This window comes from Mesoplodon bidens (genome assembly GCF_964165515.1).
Source record: "Mesoplodon bidens genome assembly, chromosome: 3".
Lineage (NCBI taxonomy): Eukaryota > Metazoa > Chordata > Mammalia > Artiodactyla > Ziphiidae > Mesoplodon > Mesoplodon bidens.
This window is the reverse complement of record NC_138178.1, coordinates 2,740,411-2,759,896: the sequence shown is the minus strand read 5'-3', so window position 1 is coordinate 2,759,896 and position 19,486 is coordinate 2,740,411. Positions and strand designations below refer to the sequence as shown.

The 19,486-nt window shown below is 38.2% G+C and overlaps 1 protein-coding gene across 28 annotated transcripts in view; it reads left to right on the top strand.

Annotated features, from left to right (window-relative positions):
- ZNF438 (zinc finger protein 438) overlaps window positions 1-19,486 on the top strand; it is a 391,097-nt gene that overhangs the window by 317,644 nt on the left and 53,967 nt on the right. The window contains exon 1 of one of the 28 annotated variants that reach the window (XM_081230080.1): window positions 18,683-18,809. The exons of the other annotated variants lie outside the window; for them this stretch is intronic. The gene's annotated coding sequence lies outside the window, so the exon portion shown is untranslated. Of the gene's footprint in view, window positions 1-18,682; window positions 18,810-19,486 lie in introns of those variants that run through there. 28 annotated transcript variants of the gene reach the window in all.

Genomic DNA, 19,486 nt, shown 5'->3' with positions numbered 1-19,486 from the left:
AGAGTAACATGCCAGGAAGCAGCTTTGCCTTGTAGAACCTTAGGAGGCCTCAGGTTAGGCTGGAGAAGGAGCTAAAGCATCCGCTTGGAAACAGACCCCACCCGTTGAAAGTCTATGAAAGGACCAGTTGGACACTCGGATCCTTGTCTCACCCCAGCCAGATAACTACCTTCCCCACAGCCCAGGCAATGGAACGTTTATTCTCTGGAGATGTTGAAACTTCAGAGAATTGAGGCTCAGGGACACGGGAGCAGTAGAGGGTGGGGTTAAGTAAACATCCGCCCTGCTCTTAGAGCATCAGGAAGCCAAGTCCCCAGTCAGGTGCTGGAGGATTCCCCAGAGAGCCTGACTGGTCCCAGAGAAACTTCCTATAGGGGTTCTCCACAGGGAAAGCCAGCTTGCTCCCCACCTGCTCTTCAGTGAAACTGACCTTCAACAAGCTCAGCCCACAGGCAGAGCCGCCATCTTGCTTTACTAATAATTTACACTTAAATAGGGAGAGCCAGCCAAGGATCAACAGATATTTGGGAATACCTCTCATATGAAAGCAGAGATAAAGCAAACAAAAATAAAGAACTCTGAGGGGACAAAACAGTAGGGAACTTAAGAAACAAACTGTAATTACTATCTCTGAAAATGTGAGAAGATTTTGCATAGCAGAATCCTTTTTATGAAGGAGAATTAAAGGAAAGGAAGATTAAAGAACAAGAAGTAACTCACAAAAATTAGAAATGCGGCGGCTGAAATCAATTCCTTAGAGGGATTGAAAAATAAATTTGAGGAAGAAATAATAAGAGACACAGTCCAGAAGATTCTGTCACTCGCTAATACAAGAGAAAATTTGGAGAGAATTATCAAAGAAATAATACAAGACACTTTCCTAGAACAGAAAGAAAAGATAAATGGTAAAGTTTCCAGAGAAGAAAAATTGTCATATACAAAGTGTTTTGGATAAGAACAAACAAGACCTCTCAACATCAGTACTGATATAGAAACATAAATTGTGAAATATTCTCTTAAGGGATAATTTTTGTCATTAAAAAGCATTTCTTCTTTTACCTGAGAGTTAGTTACTGTCAAATATCTCTAGTTTCCTTAGTACATTTAAAATATTCCACTTACAAATTTTCCATTATTTAAGCTTACTTAAAGTTTTTATATAATCTGAGGTACACCTGCAAATTTGTGTTCCAGAGATTTAGGATATTTTATGGTGCTTTTCTGTACCATAAATACATAAATATTTTATGTATTTTTTGATTCACTGATTCACTCAACAGATAATTGAGTGATCTTTTCTCAAGGTACTGTGGAGTTGATCTGTCTTGGTTTTGTGTGATAGTCCAACATCTGGTCCATAGTTTTATAGTCAGTGATAATACATATGACTGATTTAGAGACTCACTGATGATACTAGGGTATGTGGTAGCAGGATCTGCAAAATACTTCTCTTTTTTTTTTTTGTCCCAACATACTGTGATATCTTTTTTTTTTTTGGCCGTGTCACATGGCTTGTGGGATCTTAGTTCCCCGACCAGGGACCGAACCTGGGCTGGCAGTGAAAGCGCTGAGTCCTAACCACTGGACCGCCAGGGAATTCCCAACAACATATTGTGATTTGAAGTGACAAACTTTGGGTCCTACCTTTCAAATATGTTTGGCTCTTATTTTTATACATGTATAAAACTATATTAATTGTGAGTAACAAAGTATCAGTGTAGAATATTAGTTTTTGTCTTATCTTTTATCAGTGTAGAAGACAGTCCTGAGTGCTAATTTCTTCCAGAAATTAGAGGCATCAAAAGTTGAAATTTAGCAAATACTTTTTTCAAATTTTAATTATTTGAAAAAATAATATTTTTAGGATTTGATGAATATTATTTTGACTATATAATGAATAAAATGTATTATTATGGTATTTTTGGATTAAAAATCTTCTCCAAATAGCATTTTGGTTTTTAAAACATTCAAAATTTTAGGTTGTGAACATTACAAAAGAATTGAAATTTTAAGTGCAGTGCAGCTCCCTCCTCTTTTTGGACTAGTTCCGAAAGCCTAATGAAATGGAAGGCAAGTGTCTTTTTCCACTTAAAAATGGTTATATTTTATTCCTTAATGTACTATAATGAGAACAAAATAATATAGAAAAGTCAAGAAATGAAAAAGTGCCAGGATTCTTCTTGCCAATATAACTTTTTAGAATTGTGCTGAGTTGCTTTTGCTGTAAAAACCAGACCCAGTCTCTTACGGATTCTCCAGGTAATGACATTTTGTGGAGGATTTTTGTAGTTCTTTTGGCTCAGCGAGGTCGAGAATTCTGAATTAGAATTATAGAACGGGAAGGCATCCTCTTATTCATTTTACAAATGAAGGAACTGAAGTCCGGAGAAATTACGATTTATCCAGGGTCATACAGTTAACAGTGAGGGTTGGAGGAGAAACATGGCCTCCTGGCAGGCAGTTCAGTGAGTGATCTTTGTAAAAGACTCTTTGGGTTTATTCTCACCACCATCACGTTACGTGTAGTGTCCATAATTTACTGCATTAGGCCCAAGTTGCAACTTACAAGTTTGTGTTTAATTTTCTGAAGCTGAGGGAACATTTAGAATTAGGAATACTGACAGTGACCCAAAAAAATGGAATGGCAAGACGCATTTGGAAGAACTGTTGCCTGGGGTAGAAGATGTCCCTTGCTTAGACTCTGGCCCTGCTCTCTAGAAGGAGCTCCATTGTTCATTATTCCCTAGGACCTGAATGTCTTCTGGAAGGTTCTTCTTTGCCCATCTTCTGCCAAGGTCACACTTATACAGACATTGGGGGAATATTCCCACCTTGGAGGCTGTGTGACCTTTGTTTCCTACTTTATGATCATGCAGTTTTGGTGGTTAGAGCATTGTTTTAGGAGTCAGCTGGAGGCTTAGAGGCAAGGCTTAGGGGGTGGGGGGCTGGCAATGTTATTCCCTCAGAAACTTAGCTGGCTTCTGACCTCCCTCCTTGTAGTTGACTCCATATGCCAGACGGAGGGGTGACGTGTCCCATCTGTCAGGGACAGTCTCAGTGTATATCCCTCGTGCAGGTTAAGTGATAATGCCCTCTTTTACTCTCAAAGCTGTCCCGGGTTGGACAGTAAATTGTGTATGGTCACTCTAGCCAAAAAAGCATGCCAGGAAGCCCCACGCCTAATTTATTCCTTTGCTTCCTGTCTCCCGTTCCCCCCTCTCTCAGTGTATGGGGGCCCTTGGATGGCCATTTGAAATAGGCTTCCTGGGAAGTTCACTTGCTCAGCCTGATCAGCAGCAAAGCTGACTTCCCTCTGTTCACCTGAGAAAACCTAACAGGCCATTTTTGCTCAAAGCCTTTTTCAGTCTCCTCTCTTACTGTGTAAAATCCAGAAGTGGTCAGATTTTCGAACCCTGGGAGCCTCCAGATTTTTGGATTCTCTACTCCCTTTCAGTTCTGCTCTCAGACCTGTCACTTCTTGCCTGTGCAGATTTCTTTCTTGTAAATTCTCAATAAATGCAGCAAGTAATAATGTTATTCTGATATTGTTTTCCATCTCTTTTTCCCTATAGGCTTAGTTAGACCCTTAGTTATCACTTAGTTAGAGCTAGATAACTCTGAAGCTATCTCAGGCATTTTCAAGCATTGAGGTATAATTTACATAGAGCAAACACACAGCTTTCGGTTCAGTGAGCTTGACAGTCGTATACACCGTGTAGGCCGCCACCAAGACTAAGATATAGAGCATCTCCATTGCCCCAGATGGAGGCCGCTTTCCAGTTAGCTCCCTGGAGACAGCCACTTCTCGACTTCTATCACCATGGATCCCTTTTCACAAGCAGTACTTGTATTAAAAGTTTTGTGACTGTGTGACATGACTGTCCTTCTATCCTTTACTTGGTCTCTCCCTTGCCTGCTGCCGGGCTGCTAAGCAGTTGTCATATATTTTAGATTTTTTTTTGTTTGGTCTGCACCCCACTTAAAGATACCATTTTTTATGTTAGTTGGGGAAAGCTAAGTGCTATAGTAAGTGGACCACAAAAACGTAACAGCTTCAGCCTAATTAAAGTGCATTTCTTGCTAATGAGCAGTACACTGAAGGTGTCCTCCATCACCTCTGAGTCCTCCAGTAGCTGGGGAAGGAGCAGGAAGCTACCTCACCTGCTTCTGGAAAGCCTCTACCTGAGATCTGACATTCAGCCCCATTCTTTTGGGGACAGCTATGCACAAGACCACCTCTGGTGCAAGGGAGGAGGGTTTGGAAATGTGGACTCTGGCTTGACACTACTTCTCAGTGACAGCTCCACACCATGAGGCGGGAAAGCAAAGTTTGGAAGATGTTAGTTGTCTACAAGGTTAATGTCACAGCTTTTATTTTCTTTTAATAACATAATACCATATTGCTTTTCTTTTTTGTCTTCACGTCACTTCTTTTTCTCTGTGTTGTGTATTCTTTTATGCTTTTCAAATAAACATTTTAGCTTTGGAAAATTTTTTAAAAGGGTATTGCTATCTCTGTGATAGAAATGTTCAAGGCAAAAGCAATTTAGTTTCCTTAGATTATTCTGATGAAATTAAAATTATCTCTGGCTATTAGCAGATATAATTTAACTCTTAAAAGATAAGGATCCATGATATCACCATTTCTAATCAATATTGTACCAGAGATCCTAGCCGGCAGAGTAAAATAGGGGAGAAAAACCTAAAAAAAATAAAAATAAAAAAGTGTAGGAATGGAAAGGAAGAAAAAAACTGTCACTATTGGCAAATGATATAAATGTCTATGTAGAAATTTTCCAGAACTCTGCAGCTAAATTCTTAGCATTAACTAGAGAGTTGAGCAAGGTTTTTGGATACAAAATCTGTGTGGAAAAGCCAATTGCATTTCTATGGACCTGCAAAAACAGAAACAAAACAGAGGATGTAATTTTTAAAAAACATTTTATTTTGAAATGATTAACATCCTACATAGCCATGGTATATCTTCTCAAACTAAGAAATTAACATTGATACAATAATATTAACTGAACTGTGGCTGTATTCAGATTTTCCCCATTTTTCTACTGATGTCCTTTTTCTGTTTCAGGGTCAAACCCAGGTAGCTGTTATCTCTTTAGTCTACTCCAATTTGCAGCAATTTCTTGATCTTTTCTTTCTGGGACCTGACGCTTTGAAGAGTAATGGTCAGATTCTTTGTAGAATGGACCTCAATTTGGGTTTGTCTGATGTTTTCTCGTGATTATGTCACATCCAATCAACATGACATCACTGGCAATGTTAGCCTTCATCACCTGCTGTCGCCAGGTTTCTCCACAGTTGGAGTTACTGTAGAAAATGCAATTTAAAAAATATACAATTTACAGTAGAGGCACAATGTAAGTAGCATTTGAATAAATCTTACAAATAACATCTACAGCCTTTATTGAGAAAGTTATAAACTTTTATCGAAAGACATTAGCTACAGTCCAATTAAATGGAGAGAAACACAGTATTAATGGATTGGAAAACTTAATGTTGCAAAGATATTAATTCTCTCAATGCACCTAGAATCAAATTCCTAACAAATTTGGGGGGTTTTAACATTACTACTACTAGTAGTAGTAGTATTCATCTTTTTTTTTTTTTTTTTTTTTTTTTTGCGGTATGCGGGCCTCTCACTGTTGTGGCCTCTCCCGTTGCGGAGCACAGGCTCCAGACGCGCAGGCTCAGCGGCCATGGCTCACGGACCCAGCCGCTGCGCGGCATGTGGGATCTTCCCGGACCGGGGCACGAACCCGTGTCCCCTGCATCGGCAGGCGGACTCTCAACCACTGCGCCACCAGGGAAGCCCTATTATTCATCTTTAATGTTGTTATTTTGGTGATGCTTAGCATTATAATTCTGAACTTAACATGGTAGAGGAGTGGTCCAAGAATTACAAAGACAAAGTGAAGATAAAGTGTCTTTCCTACGTATATTGTGACAATGTAAAATTATAATAATTAAGCCAGTATATGATATAAAGATATACAAATTGGCCAATGGAAAGAATAGAGAATTCAGAAACAGATCCATCTATATATGGAACCTAGATTTATAACAAAACTGGTATTGTAAACCACTGGGGGAAAGGATGGGTAGGTTTTTCAATGTATCAAGTTGGGGCAAGGGATTGCTCATATGGAAGAGCATACTGTTGGATTCCTATGTCATATCACACGCAAAATAGGAAATGGTGAAATTATCAGTTATAAGTTAATAATTATAATTAGGTTTAATTATAAAATTAGAAGCAGAACCCAGGAAAGAACAGTTGAAAGAAAAAAACAAAACTACCAAAGGAATGAAAACAAAATTGGAAGGCGTGGAAGGGAAAAGAGATGATACAGAAAAAGAGTGAGGTCATAGGGATTAGAGAAGCGAGAAGGGAGCCAAGTCAGACAGACATTTAAAAGATGATGTAACGCCTTTGGGTTTAAAATATCAGTGTTTACAGTATGCCAGAACTGCATCAGTTATTAACTTTTCTCATCCTTCTGAGTTATGTGCCAGAAATCAAAAAGTGATCTATAAATTAGTTTAATGATCTATCTACCAACAACCCAATTACTCAATCATTTGTGGAAAGCAAAGAATTGGAAACCATCTGACTTTGAAAGGGATTTATTATCACTTTCTCAGTTTGGGAAAGTTTATTAAAAAGGCTTAACTAAGATTTATCAAATAACTGTTATATTTATTACTCTTTTACTTAGAGGCACCTTGTTTATTAACCCAATATGCTTAGAAAGTGTTATTTAGAAACATTATTAATTTTAATATATACTTACCAACATACAATGAGTTTTTAGAGGAATATTTTGTCTTAACATGTGTTTGAAACGTATTTTTATCAAAACCTTGCAGCTATAATGTACATCACTCAATTTAGGGAAAATGGTTGCCATTTAATCTAATTGACAAAGCTTAGTCATCAACTTTAAACTTATCTTCCAAGTCAGACTTCCTTCTGTCAGTAAAAATCCGACTTGATTTTTCAGCTCAAATAAATATGTTAATGTACGTTTCCATGACAACCATCACACAGCTGAATTCTAATTCTAACACAGACAAATAGATAAGGCACAGAGCCTTGCCACATGTTGCCTGGATACAGTGATGCTGCTGCCTTCAAGATTTCTTTGCTTTGCACTCCCTAAAGTCTCCCAGAGTTGAGTTGTGTCTTGTACAATAGTAAGGGTTTTGGAAGGTAAGATCCTTAAGTAAAAACACTCTCATTACTGCTTCATTCTACTATGTATCTGATTTTGTAATTTACTAACATGGGCCCACATACTCCATTTCTTAATAAGATAGGTATGTTATATGTATGATGGGGAGTGAACAAATCCTTACTGTAGTGCTTTGATTAAAGGAGGATTTACAGGTTTGGCTTCCTGGAGGGTTTTTATATTCCAAGGCAATGCACTAGCCGGGATTTGTGAGTGGTATGCATTTCTTTTGTCAAGTGGGAAAAGAGTGATTGTGAAGGAGGGGAAGAGGGAATGAGAAGAGGCTGGCATGGTACCTTAGCCTCAGGTACATTCCGGAAGAGATCAGTAATAGGAAGGATGGAGATTGAGGATCTGGAATTTGATTGCCTTTAAACGATCTGTGCCGACGTATCTCTTAGTCTTCATATAGCTCTAAATGTACCTCAATTTGTAGACTGCTGATACAGAAGACAGGCAGAACAGGTCCATCATATATATAATTATAGATACAACAAGACACCCAAACTAATGAAGTAAATCCAATATTTAGAGACTAAGCTTTTCTGAAATAAAAGACAACTAGAATCTGCATGTTAAAGGGGCGTTCTGTGTGTCTGTGCCTAGTGAAATTGCTGGACCACAGAGGTAAAGAACAATTCCTTTGGGGAACCAGGCAAATAGGTTGAGTTTTTTTTATAAGGGGGGAAATTATGTTGGCCTCAGATTTCAATCAGTGCAAGAAAATGGAATATACTTAAAAGATTTTGAAGAAAAGAATAAGTAACTTAGAGCTTTTTATATCTGTTTAAACAATCCTTCAAGTATAAAGTCAACCAGCAAATAGTATTGAACTTAAAGAATTTTCAAAAATGATTCCTTTGGGCCTTTATGGAGGCAATAATAGAGAACAGATTTTTTTAATCCTGGCTTTGCAGGGTAAAGATGTACTTGGAGCTGCCAGAACAGGATCTGGCAAGACTTTGATTTTCCTTATCCCAGTACTGGAAGCTTTTTATCATTCTTAATAGACTTTGACAGACAGACTCTGGGTCCTGATAATACTTTCTATGAGAGAACTTATCTATTTCTCAGGCCTTTTCTGAGAATTAGGAAAGAATCCTGGCTTTTCAGCAATCTCATCATTGATGGAAAGACCTGAGACAAGGTGTTTGAGAAGATCAACCACATAAATATACTTGTTTGCATACAGGTTTGACTATTGAACACAAGGATGAAACAATAAGTGTTCATGATACCAGTCTCCAAAGGTTAGTTCATGATGAAGTAGAATAAATCTTGGGCATGGACCTTTGCTGACACTATTAATGCTGTTATTAAAAAAAAATCTTTCTAAAAAACATTGACTTTGCTTTTTTCTAGGCAAAACAAGTCAGATCTGTAAAAGACCTTGTACCTTGTGTGCTTGAGTTTGAAAATCTCTGAATATGTTTGAGTTGGTGAGAAAAGTAAAATATAGCATCCCTGTCCCTTTGGAATAAAACTACATAGGTTGTGAGCTGAAGTAAGAAATAAGTACCCTATATTCCTTTTTGAGAAGTATTATATTTTTTTCCAGTTGTCGAGAGGTTCGGTCCGTAAACCAAGTTTCCTACTGCCTATACTCTGGTATTTCTATTCTTGACTTCTGTGGTTGACAACAGCAGATGAGAAAAATGCAAATCCCTAATAAGTTTATCTGCAAAAGAGTGAACTGTGCTCTTTGCTACTGATACTATAGCCAGGGTGTTGGATATTCAGGCCACGAATTGAGTTCTTCAGTTTGATTGCCCAGAGGATACCAACTCATATTCACAGAGCATATAGACCTGCTTTATTAATTTTGCTTCCCTCAGAAGAAAAAAAGGATAGTACAGCAACTTCTTGAGTAGAAAGTGCTTATGAAAGAAATAAAAATCAATCCAGAAAAATGTATGGACATCTAGAAAACAAAAACAAAAACTGGAGTCATCTTTAGCCCAAGATCAGCAATGAAAAGAAAGAGGTCAAAGGTATTTTGTTTCTTACGTATGTAAGTATATCTGATGAAGGATGAAAGAGTATTTGATTTGAACAAGTTACATTTACCCAAATAGGCTGTATTTCTTGGTCTTACTATAAGCAGCTCCTTGGATAAGATTCCTTCAGAAAGTGTAGAAACAGCTGACCAAAGAATTGTTAATGAGCTTAAGGATCTGTCCCTCACCAGTGACTAAGTGGAAGAATTTAGAGCTTATTTCAGTGAGAAAATATCCATCATTAAGTAAGGTAGAAAAAGGCCAGAAGCAGGAGAGGAAGAGTACAAGCTGGCCAATGGTATTAATAAAGAAGAGGAGGAAGAGGAAGGGAGGCAGATGAGGGGAAACATGGAAGCGAAGATGGTCAAACCAAAAGGACCTCAGACTCAGTCTGCTCCTAGTACTGATGAGGCACAAAAAATCAAGGAAATCGCAGAAACAAAAAAAGTAATGAAACACTTTAAGTGAATAAGAAAATAACACTACTGATGAAGGGAAGTTGGTTCACCAGTGGCCGCCAATGTAGAAATCCATTGTGAAGGATACTAAGGAAGAGGATCATGGTAGTATCAACCATGATAAAGCAGAAGATAGGCTTCAGGAAGAGGGCACGTTTGATCAAGAAGAGTATGGGAAGAAAATTAAGGCAAAGCATATGGAGAAAAGACTTCTAAAAAGTGAAACCAAAAAAGAAGCCAACAAGAGGCAAGCAGAGGCCAAAGATGAAGGGAGGGATGGTGCCTTTTAGGGCTGGATGTGGTGTGTGATGAAGGGTTTGATCCATTCACTCCCAGATCCTGATAAATACAGACGTCTGAAAAATCAGACAGTGAAGATGGAAAATGAAATTAGTGATACCAGGAAGAAGCAGAGAACGAGGAAGAGGACCACAGTGAGGTGAAAGGAGTGAAACAAGTTGTAGTAGAAAGGAGGCCACGTGGGAAACCTACGAGCTTTGGGATACAGGCCTGTCTTTAGCAGAGGACCAAGGGCTTGTGTTATATCTGCTCAGAAGTCGAAGCTAAATACTTCTTGCACCACTCTTCTTGAAACCCTTGGTTATGACTGAGTGTGCCAGAAGTCAAAAAAGAGTTGGCCTTGGAGCAGTGAGGTGCCAAGAGTCCCATCCTTAAAAGGTCAGTGCAGCTCCAGATAGAAGTGGTCATACATCTAACCCGCTTCTTGTCCCAGCACAGAATGTACTTAAAGTGAGTGGATTAAAGAAACCTCCTGATCCCATTTCCAGCATGTATGCTCTTGGATTATATCCATTCCTTTATTTTACTGTCAAGTTGTGGAGTCCTTGTCCCATTTTTAGAAATTCTTGTCTTGCTTACTATTCAGACCATACTATGTTTATTCGTTTGTTTATTAAACTAAATTGCTCAGAATTTTGATGTATTTAGTATTTCCAAAAAGAGTGTGTATGATGGAGCAGCCCTATTTTGAATTGAGATTGTCAATGATATGCCTATTTCCCATTTTTAATAAAAGTACAACATCTAAGAATAAAATTAATAAAAGTCATGCAAAAATTTCTACATTGGAAACAATAAAACATTACTGAGAAAAATCAAAGCAGACTTGAATAAATGAAGAAGGATGACATGTTCGTGGATTGGAAGACTCAGTTAGATGACAGTTCTCCCAAAATTGACCTATAGATTCAACTTAATCCCTATCATAATCCCACAGGCTTTTTTTTTTAATTGGCAAGCTGATTCTAAAAGTTATATGGAAATGTAAAAGACTGAGACTATCCAAAACAATCTCAAAATCATAGCTGGAGGAGTTGACTTCATAACCTACCCATAAAGCTACAGTAACCAGGATAGTGTGGTGCTGCCATAAAGATCAACAAGCAGATTGATGCAACCGAATAGAGAGGCCAGAAGAGACCCACAGTTATATGGTCGTTGGATTTCCAACAAAGACCCAGAGCAACCAAGTGGGGAAAGGAAAGATTTTCGGTAAGTGGTGCTGGAATAACTGGATATCCATATGGAAAAAAAGAAATCTCAATTCCTACCTTGCACCATGCACAAAGATTAATTTGAGATGGATCATATTACTTAAATGTAAAAGCTAGAACCATAAGGCTTTTAGAAAAACACATCAGAGAATATCTTCATGATTTGGAGGTAGGCAAAGATTTAAATGTAGAAAGCAATAACCATAAGAAAAAAATATATCTTAGATTTTATCAGAATTAAAAAAAACAAACGTGGTCATCAAAAGACACCATTAAGAAAACAAAAAGATGAGCCACAGACTGGGAAAAAATACTCACAAAACTTGTATTTGTCAAAGGGCTACATAGATAATGAATTTATACAACTACAGAACAAAAACACAAAGTGGGGATAGGGGACAAATGATTTGAAAAGACACTTTATAACAACAACACTCCACCACAGATGGTATTTGAATGGCCAGTAAGCCTGTGTTCTGCCTCATTAGTCACTAGGGAAATGCAAGTTAAAGCGATAGTGAGACACCCACCAGAACGGCTAAAATTAAACAGCTCGGTGACACCAAATGTGAATAAGGGTGTAGAGCAACTGGAACTCTTACATATTGTGTGGGAGGGTTAGACAGTGCAGCCTCTCAGGAAAAAGATCTGGAAGTTTCCTTATAAAGCTAAACATACACTTACCTGGTGACCCAGCAATTCTACTCCTAGGTATCTACCCAAGAAAAATGGAAATATAAGTCCACAAAGTAAGATGTTCACAAGAAGTACACAGCATATGGATATATGACTTCATTCATAATAGCCAAAAACTAGAAGCAGCCCAGGTGTCTCAGTGGGAGAATGGATAAACAGACTGGTGTGTTCATAAAATAGAGTACTACTCTGAGAGAAAGAAACAGCACTGATACCAGCAACAACATGACTGAATCTCATCGTGCTAACTGAGAGAAGCCTCATCCAGAAGAATACAGCCAGGGTTTCTCCATTTCTGTGAAGTTTTAGAACAAGCAAACTTTGTCTGTGGTCGCCTCTAGGGGATGGAGCAGCGAATGGCTGGGAAGGCTCATGAAGGCACTTTTTTTGAGGTGTGCTCATGGTGTGGGTTATAAGGTATATGCATTTGTAAAAACTCATGGGATGGTCCACTTAACATTAGTGCGTGTCATTGTGTCAGTTTCACTCCAAAAGAGAGGGAAAAAAAGCTTAAAAAATGTCTCAAGGAGGTACTATTTTATATCCAGCAGACTGGCAATGCAGTGGGGCACGCCGACCCCTCTGACCCTCACTAGTGGTGGTGTCAGTTGGATCGACCTTGAAAAACTTTGTCATTATCTAACAACTTGTGCATCTACCAACCCAGCAGTTCCACTCCGAGAGATAGAAACTCTTGCAGACATACATGGAGAAACGCATATGACAATGTTCCAGAAGACCAGAAAGAACTCAGATAGCCATCAACAAGAGAAGGCATAATTGTGCCATGTTGAAACATACCACTACAGGTGAACCTTAGGAATGTATAAGAATGCTTCCAATATGATTCCAACCAATATAATTCCATCCCAAATCTTACAGAATTTAAGATTTGATTCTTGATTTGATGAGGGATACATATGCTAACACTATAAAGGAAAGTGAGGGAAAAAATTCAGGGTGTTTGGGGAGAAGGCATGGCAAGAAGGAGTGGAACTGGAATGGGAAAGACCACAAAGACGACTTTGGAGTGACTGGTAATGTTCTATTCCCTCATCTCGGCAGTAGGAAGACAGGTGTTCATGTTATTATTTTTCATTATAACTTACACATATGCAAAAATATTGTTTGGTATATATTCAATATTTAATAATAATTTCATGAAATGTAATGTATATTTTAAAATTAATCTTTAAGAATTCTTTATTAGTGACAGTATGATATGCAGGATATAAGAAGTTGGCTTTCTGATATCATTAATTCAGTCATTTATTCAAATGTTTATTAAATTCCTGGACACAGCCTGATAGGGATGTGACATTAGTTAAGCCTTTATTTGGAGACCAAGGCTTCCATAGCTGTATCCTAAAATGAATTTGAAAAACGACTGAAATCTAAGATGGTTACAGTCTTACCTCAGTTTTGACCTCAGTCCCCTAATGCTAGTCCAGGGGACACCTGAAAGCACACTTTTAAGAATTGGAATGTCACTTGGACTGATCATTGACCAGTCATTAAATTTACCTTACAGTCAGGTCATGGAGAATGTCTCCCATAATTTATCTTCTTGAAACTTAACTATGATAAAAATTCTCAGGATGCTGTGGCTAACACTTAGATCTTACTGCTCTTCTGTTGAATCTTAAGCAGTTTCAAGGTATTTATGGATTTTTCATTTCAACATTTCCTGCAAAATTTGTGAATAATTTTCATTAAATGAACTTGCCAGAAAATAAAGATTGAACTCTGTAGCTATAATGTGGTCCTAATTCGTAGCTTAAAATGAAAAGGGCTTACCCCAATCCTTGACTTTTTATAAGTATTCAAACTTTCCTTTGAATGCCAAATAATAAATTCATAGTGCTAGATATCCAGTAAGATGGCAGTCCGGTTGCCTATATGAAGTGCTTAAATATACCCAATTGCAATTCCAAAGCTTTATTGCTTCATTTATCACAGGAAATGCCAGAGTTCTGAAATATTTTGTAAGGAAAGCTACCCTACTTGTATGAATTCTCATAGGAATTACGAAGAATATTATGCCAATTCAATCCTAAGTATTGAAGTTAGAGTTCTAAATGACATTTAATAGTATGATTTATTTTCTGTCTTAAACTTTATAGGTCACATAAACAAGATCCTATCCTTTCATATTGCTTTTTATTGTTAAAGTGTCTGAGTGATGATAAAAATCTAAGCTTAAGAACTGTCAGATGATTTATGATATTTCATTTATTTTTCAAAGGATTGGGGTGTCACCAATAAGCCTATTAGAATTGTAGGTTTAAAGTTCCTCAATTTTAAAAAAGACCAGCTGCGTAAACAAGTGTGTTAGCTTTGTAATTTAATTCCGTGTGATTTTTTTATAATACTTCAAAGTACCAAAGGAGGCAGTTTTTCTTAGGTCATAAATGCTTATTTATGTCATTATGATCTCAAACTTTCAAATGCATTTCAAGATCTACTTTTTAAAATATTAATACATTTTTATTGTATTTTTTATAACCTCAAGACATTTCTCCTTTTGTCGACCTAAATCTGCCTTTCTTCATGGGCTGACATCAACAGCATGGAATGTGGATGAACTGGAGGAAAACTACTTTAAAAAATTAGAATTCTGTAGTCAGGGATGGATAATCTAAACTATCTTTGCGAGTGTGCTGTAAGCACCTTAAAGCTATTTTTTTGTTGTTGTTATTAAATTGTAAATTGGGGATAATTGTAAGTTCACATGCAGTTAGAAGAAATAACCCATGTACCCTTTACATAGTTTCCCCCAAATGTAACTGCCAGGATACTAACATTGATACAATGCAGATCCTATTCAGATTTTCCTAGTTTTACTTGAACTCATTTGTGGATATATGTATTTAGTTCCTGTGCACTTGTTGTCACATGTATAGCTTCTTGTGTCTACTGTAGTCAAGATACAGAGCAGTTCCATCACAAGGATTTCTCAAGTTGCCATTTTATAACTATACTCACTTGTCTCCCCCACGTGCCAGCCCTAACCCCTGGCAACCACTAATCTGTCCTCTGTTTCTATAATTTTGTCATTTCAATAATGTTATATAAATGGAATCTTAGAGTATATAATCTTTAGTGTTGACTTTTTCATTTAGCGTAATTCCCTTCAGATTCATCCATATTCTTGTGTGTATCAGTAGTTTGTTCCTTTTCATCATTGAGTGGCATCCAGCAAAATCTATTTTGATTTTTAGTCTTCACATGTACACACACATAAAATATGAGATAATTAAAATATCAGTTTAAAAGTGGTTTAAGATATGTTACTATTAACCTATCAATTAAAATTGCAGGTAAGTTTTTAGTATCCTTTCAGTCATTTCGATTGGACTTGTCTGCGTCTTAATGTACTAAGAGCAGATGATTTGCCAGCTGTACACACATTTCCAGTAGGAAAAAAAAAGAATGCTGTTTTCTGACAATAACTCATTCTAATAAAAATTGGCAAGATTGTAGAAAAGGCAGTAGCTGATACCATGCAAGACAGGTCCTTGTTTTGATTCCAGCAGATTTACTGTTTAGTATTTTTTTTCTTTCATGTAGCCTATGATTACCCAACTAGCTCTTTTCATACAGCCTATTATTATACAAGTAACTCTCCTTACCCTTGTGCCTGTGTTTGTTAATGTGATAAATAAAGCTGTAGATGTGGATGAGATCTCCTAGGGAGAGACTATAAAGTGAGACCCCATGTTTACCTTGAGGAGCTCCAAGACTTAATGGCCAAGGATGGCCGGAAAGGCAGCAGGAAAAAACCAGGGGCTTCTGGTTCATGACAGCTAAGAGAAAAGAGGGTATGAAGAAGGAATAGCCTCAGCTGAACCTTCTTCCCCACTTTCACATGTGGTAACTGTGCTCTTAAGTCTTTCTTCATCCAGGCATGGGGAGGATGCAGAGACCTCCGGGACCTCGCTTCTCCAGAAGTGCTCGGTTGAGCTTGGGAGCCTCAGGAACCAATGTGAAAGAAGATCTAGCCAGGCACACTGTGAATAAGAATAGATGTTCCTGCTGTTACCTTGATTTTGGTCATGAAGACAGTTTCAGAGATCTCTTTGCATCCCTGTTATTATCACTGCCATCTATGTGTACCATAGTTGTGTGGATATATTCTGACACGGTTATCAAAACTGGAAGAAGGCATGACGTACCAGCATGACAAATGTATTTTTAGATTCAGGCCAGTGTTTCATGGTGGTTGCCGTGACTGCATAAGCCACAGCTCCTTCTAAAATGCCTTTACGATACTTAACTTTCTCACACGTAGTTAGATCATGTAGTTAATGTCGTTACTTGGGGATGGAAAGCACCCTTCTATTACTAACACTACCTTGAAACTTGTAAGTCTGAAAATGATTCACCATGCAGTATTGAGAAGTAAAATGCTTTTATTACTTTCAGTAAGACGACATAGGCTCTAAAGGTAGGTGTTCAGGGTGAAAATGAAGAAGAGTGAGTAGGACTAGGACTAGGAAAAGCAAATTAGAGTAAAAAGTAGTTTTCTGAGATTTATCATTTCAGGTGTTAGGTTTGGACTTTGAGTTCTGTTTTTTTTGGAAATATAAAATCTCAGCCCAGAGCCAGGAACTCTGCAGTTTAGTCAGTTAGAAACTTGTGTTGTATTTTTGGAGTTAAATTTTCCTGTTGCCCAAGTAAAGATGTCAGTGATTTAGAAGTAGCTCATGGATGCTTTGTGTGAGTTACTGAGTGTTGATTATGTGATAAACAGAACCAAAACTTAACCACGTCTTTGGATTTGTAACTTCGTATAATTCAGTAGTCATTGTTTAGTTCATATTCACATACATGTACATTGAGAAATCTTAGTACTTTACTAAAGTGGTAAGCTTTTATATTTTACAGTAGAATAAGGTAAATAATTTTATGGATTTTGCTTAAGATCCTAAATACTGTGTCTTTTTTTTCAGTAAATGTAGATGTGACCTTCATGCTATACAAGTGATATTGTTTTGCATTTTTCTCTCAAGTTTGAAAATCCAATTATGTTTCCTAAGTATGTTGAAGAAACTCAGCAAATTTTATCTTCTACACATTTTGAGAGAAATAACTGCAAACCTTATATAAGAATAATACAAAGATTTTATTAGAAAATTTTTGCACACTGATGTATCATAATTTCCATATTTGCCTCATAAGGCCTACTTTTGAAAAGTTTGCAATGGATGCTACTTCCAGAGTATATTTCATAAATGAAGTTTCTATATTGTGAAATTTATTTTTGCTATATCAGGCAAAATATGATCTTTCTTTCAGAAAGTGCTTGGGCAAACTAAATTTCAGTATTAGTTGTTTAAAATAGCATTTCACATTTCACTGCACTTGTACTAATTTTTTTATTGGCAAGGTTTTTGAAATCATTTTTTTTACACCATGGCCATGAGATAGATACGATATTAATCAGGAAAGGTAGAACAGCTACGTTTATTTCCTACTTTGCTCTCCTTAGAGTTCTTCAGAATAAATGTGTTTGAGGGCAGATCCGAAGTAAAGACTTCACTGTGTGTACCTCTTACCATTAGGGTGATACTACGTGGAATGGTGAACCCTTAGAAAGGTAACCCAACTAGACCTAAGCGCCATGTATAGAACACTCCACTCAACACAAGCAGAGTACACATTCTTTCCACTCCACATGGCTCCGTCTCCTCGATTAGGCCAGGAAACAAGCCTCAGTAAATGTAAAAAGGATCAAAAACATACAAAGTATGTTCTCTGACCACAGTAGAATGCAATTAGAAATAAGTAGCAGAAGGAAAATTGGGAAATTCACAATTACGTGAAAGTTAAACAGCATACTCCGAAATAGCCAATGGGTTAAAGAAGAAATCACAAGAGAAATTAGAAAATACCTTGATATAAAGTAACTTAAAATACAACATGCCAAAATTTACAGGATGCAACTAAATAAATTAGAGGGAAATTTATAGCTATAAATGCCTGCTTCTTTTTTTTAAAGGCCACATGTTAAATGATTTTATTTATATGAAATTTCCAGACTAAGCAAATCCATACAGACAGAAAGTAAATCAGTGATTTCCAGGGACAGGCAGTGGGGTAGAGTGACGGGATAGTTTGGTATTAGATGGTGGTGAGAGTTGTACAACTTTGTGAATATACCAAACACCACTGAAATGTACACTTTAGTAATTTATTTATTTTTGCTGTGTTGGGTCTTCGTTTCTGTGCGAGGGCTTTCTCCGGTTGTGGCAAGCGGGGGCCACTCCATCGCGGTGCGCGGGCCTCTCACTATCGCGGCCTCTCTTGTTGTGGAGCACAGGCTCCAGGCGCGCAGGCTCAGCAGCCGTGGCTCACGGGCCTAGTTGCTCCGTGGCATGTGGGATCTTCCCAGACCAGGGCTCGAACCCGTGTCCCCTGCATTAGCAGGCAGATTCTCAACCACTGCGCCACCAGGGAAGCCCCTGAAATGTACACTTATAAAGGGTGAATTTTATGGTATGTGAATTGTATCACCAATATAAATAAATAAATCTTACCTGAGCCCCTCCTGGGTGCTCTGTTATTGTGCCCCAGATGCCTTGGGCACCATATGAACACAAAGGGGTGTGAACCCTGCCTTCTAGAGCTGCTTGTCTGTTGGGGGTAGTACCCCTGGTCCGGGGTACTAGACGTGATCTAAGTATAATTACAATTGTGGTCAGTGATCTGAGGGAAAAAGATACCTGTTCACTATCAACAGGGGGTATCTCAGCCAGACGAGGTCAAAAGACGGTCCTCCTAAGGAGGTGAGACTGCCTTGAGATCTGAAGGATGGATTCAGGTTATCGCGAAGAAAAGAGGCGTCGCAGGGAGGGGGACCAGCATGTAGGCCGTCTGGACGACAGAGCCACGGTATGTTCTGGGGGTTGGAGGAAGGCCAGTGTGGCTGGGCACAGAGAGTGGGGGTGAGGGTGCAGGAGGAGACACAGAAGCGGACCGAGGCCGGACTGTGCATAGCCTCTTGGGCGCAGCAGGGCTCGTAGTGGCTTTCCTTCTGGACCGCACGGCACGCTGTGTGTTACGAGAGCATCACTGTGGCCGTGCTGGTTGCAGGAGCAGGCGTGGAAGCAGGTAGAAGGGTATTCAGTGGTCTCTCAGGGGATGGTAGAGCATCTGGCGCCAGGTGATTGGCAGTGGAGCTGAGAAGAAATGGACGTACCTGAGGGCTTTGTAAGAGATAAAATTGACACTATCTGGAGAAGGCCTAGAGACGGGAAGTGAGGGAGGGCGTATAAGGCGTGGCTCCTGGATGCTGGGCTTTTGAAAGTGAGTGGGTCAGAGGGTCATTTCTGAGCCAAAGGTTTTCCTCAGTCACACTTTGTATGGACAACTTCAAGTAACATGAATGGTTCTTTGTTTTTTTTGTCTTTTGAGAACTAGGTCTTTCTTACCAAGGCAGTCACACATTATGTAGAGCTATGCAATTTGCTGATAGCAAATATTTGGGGAAAGTTAAAAAATTTTTTGAGAAAACTAGATACATTTTTTTAGTATTTGCCAGATGAATTTCGGTCTTGGAGCCCCTTTTG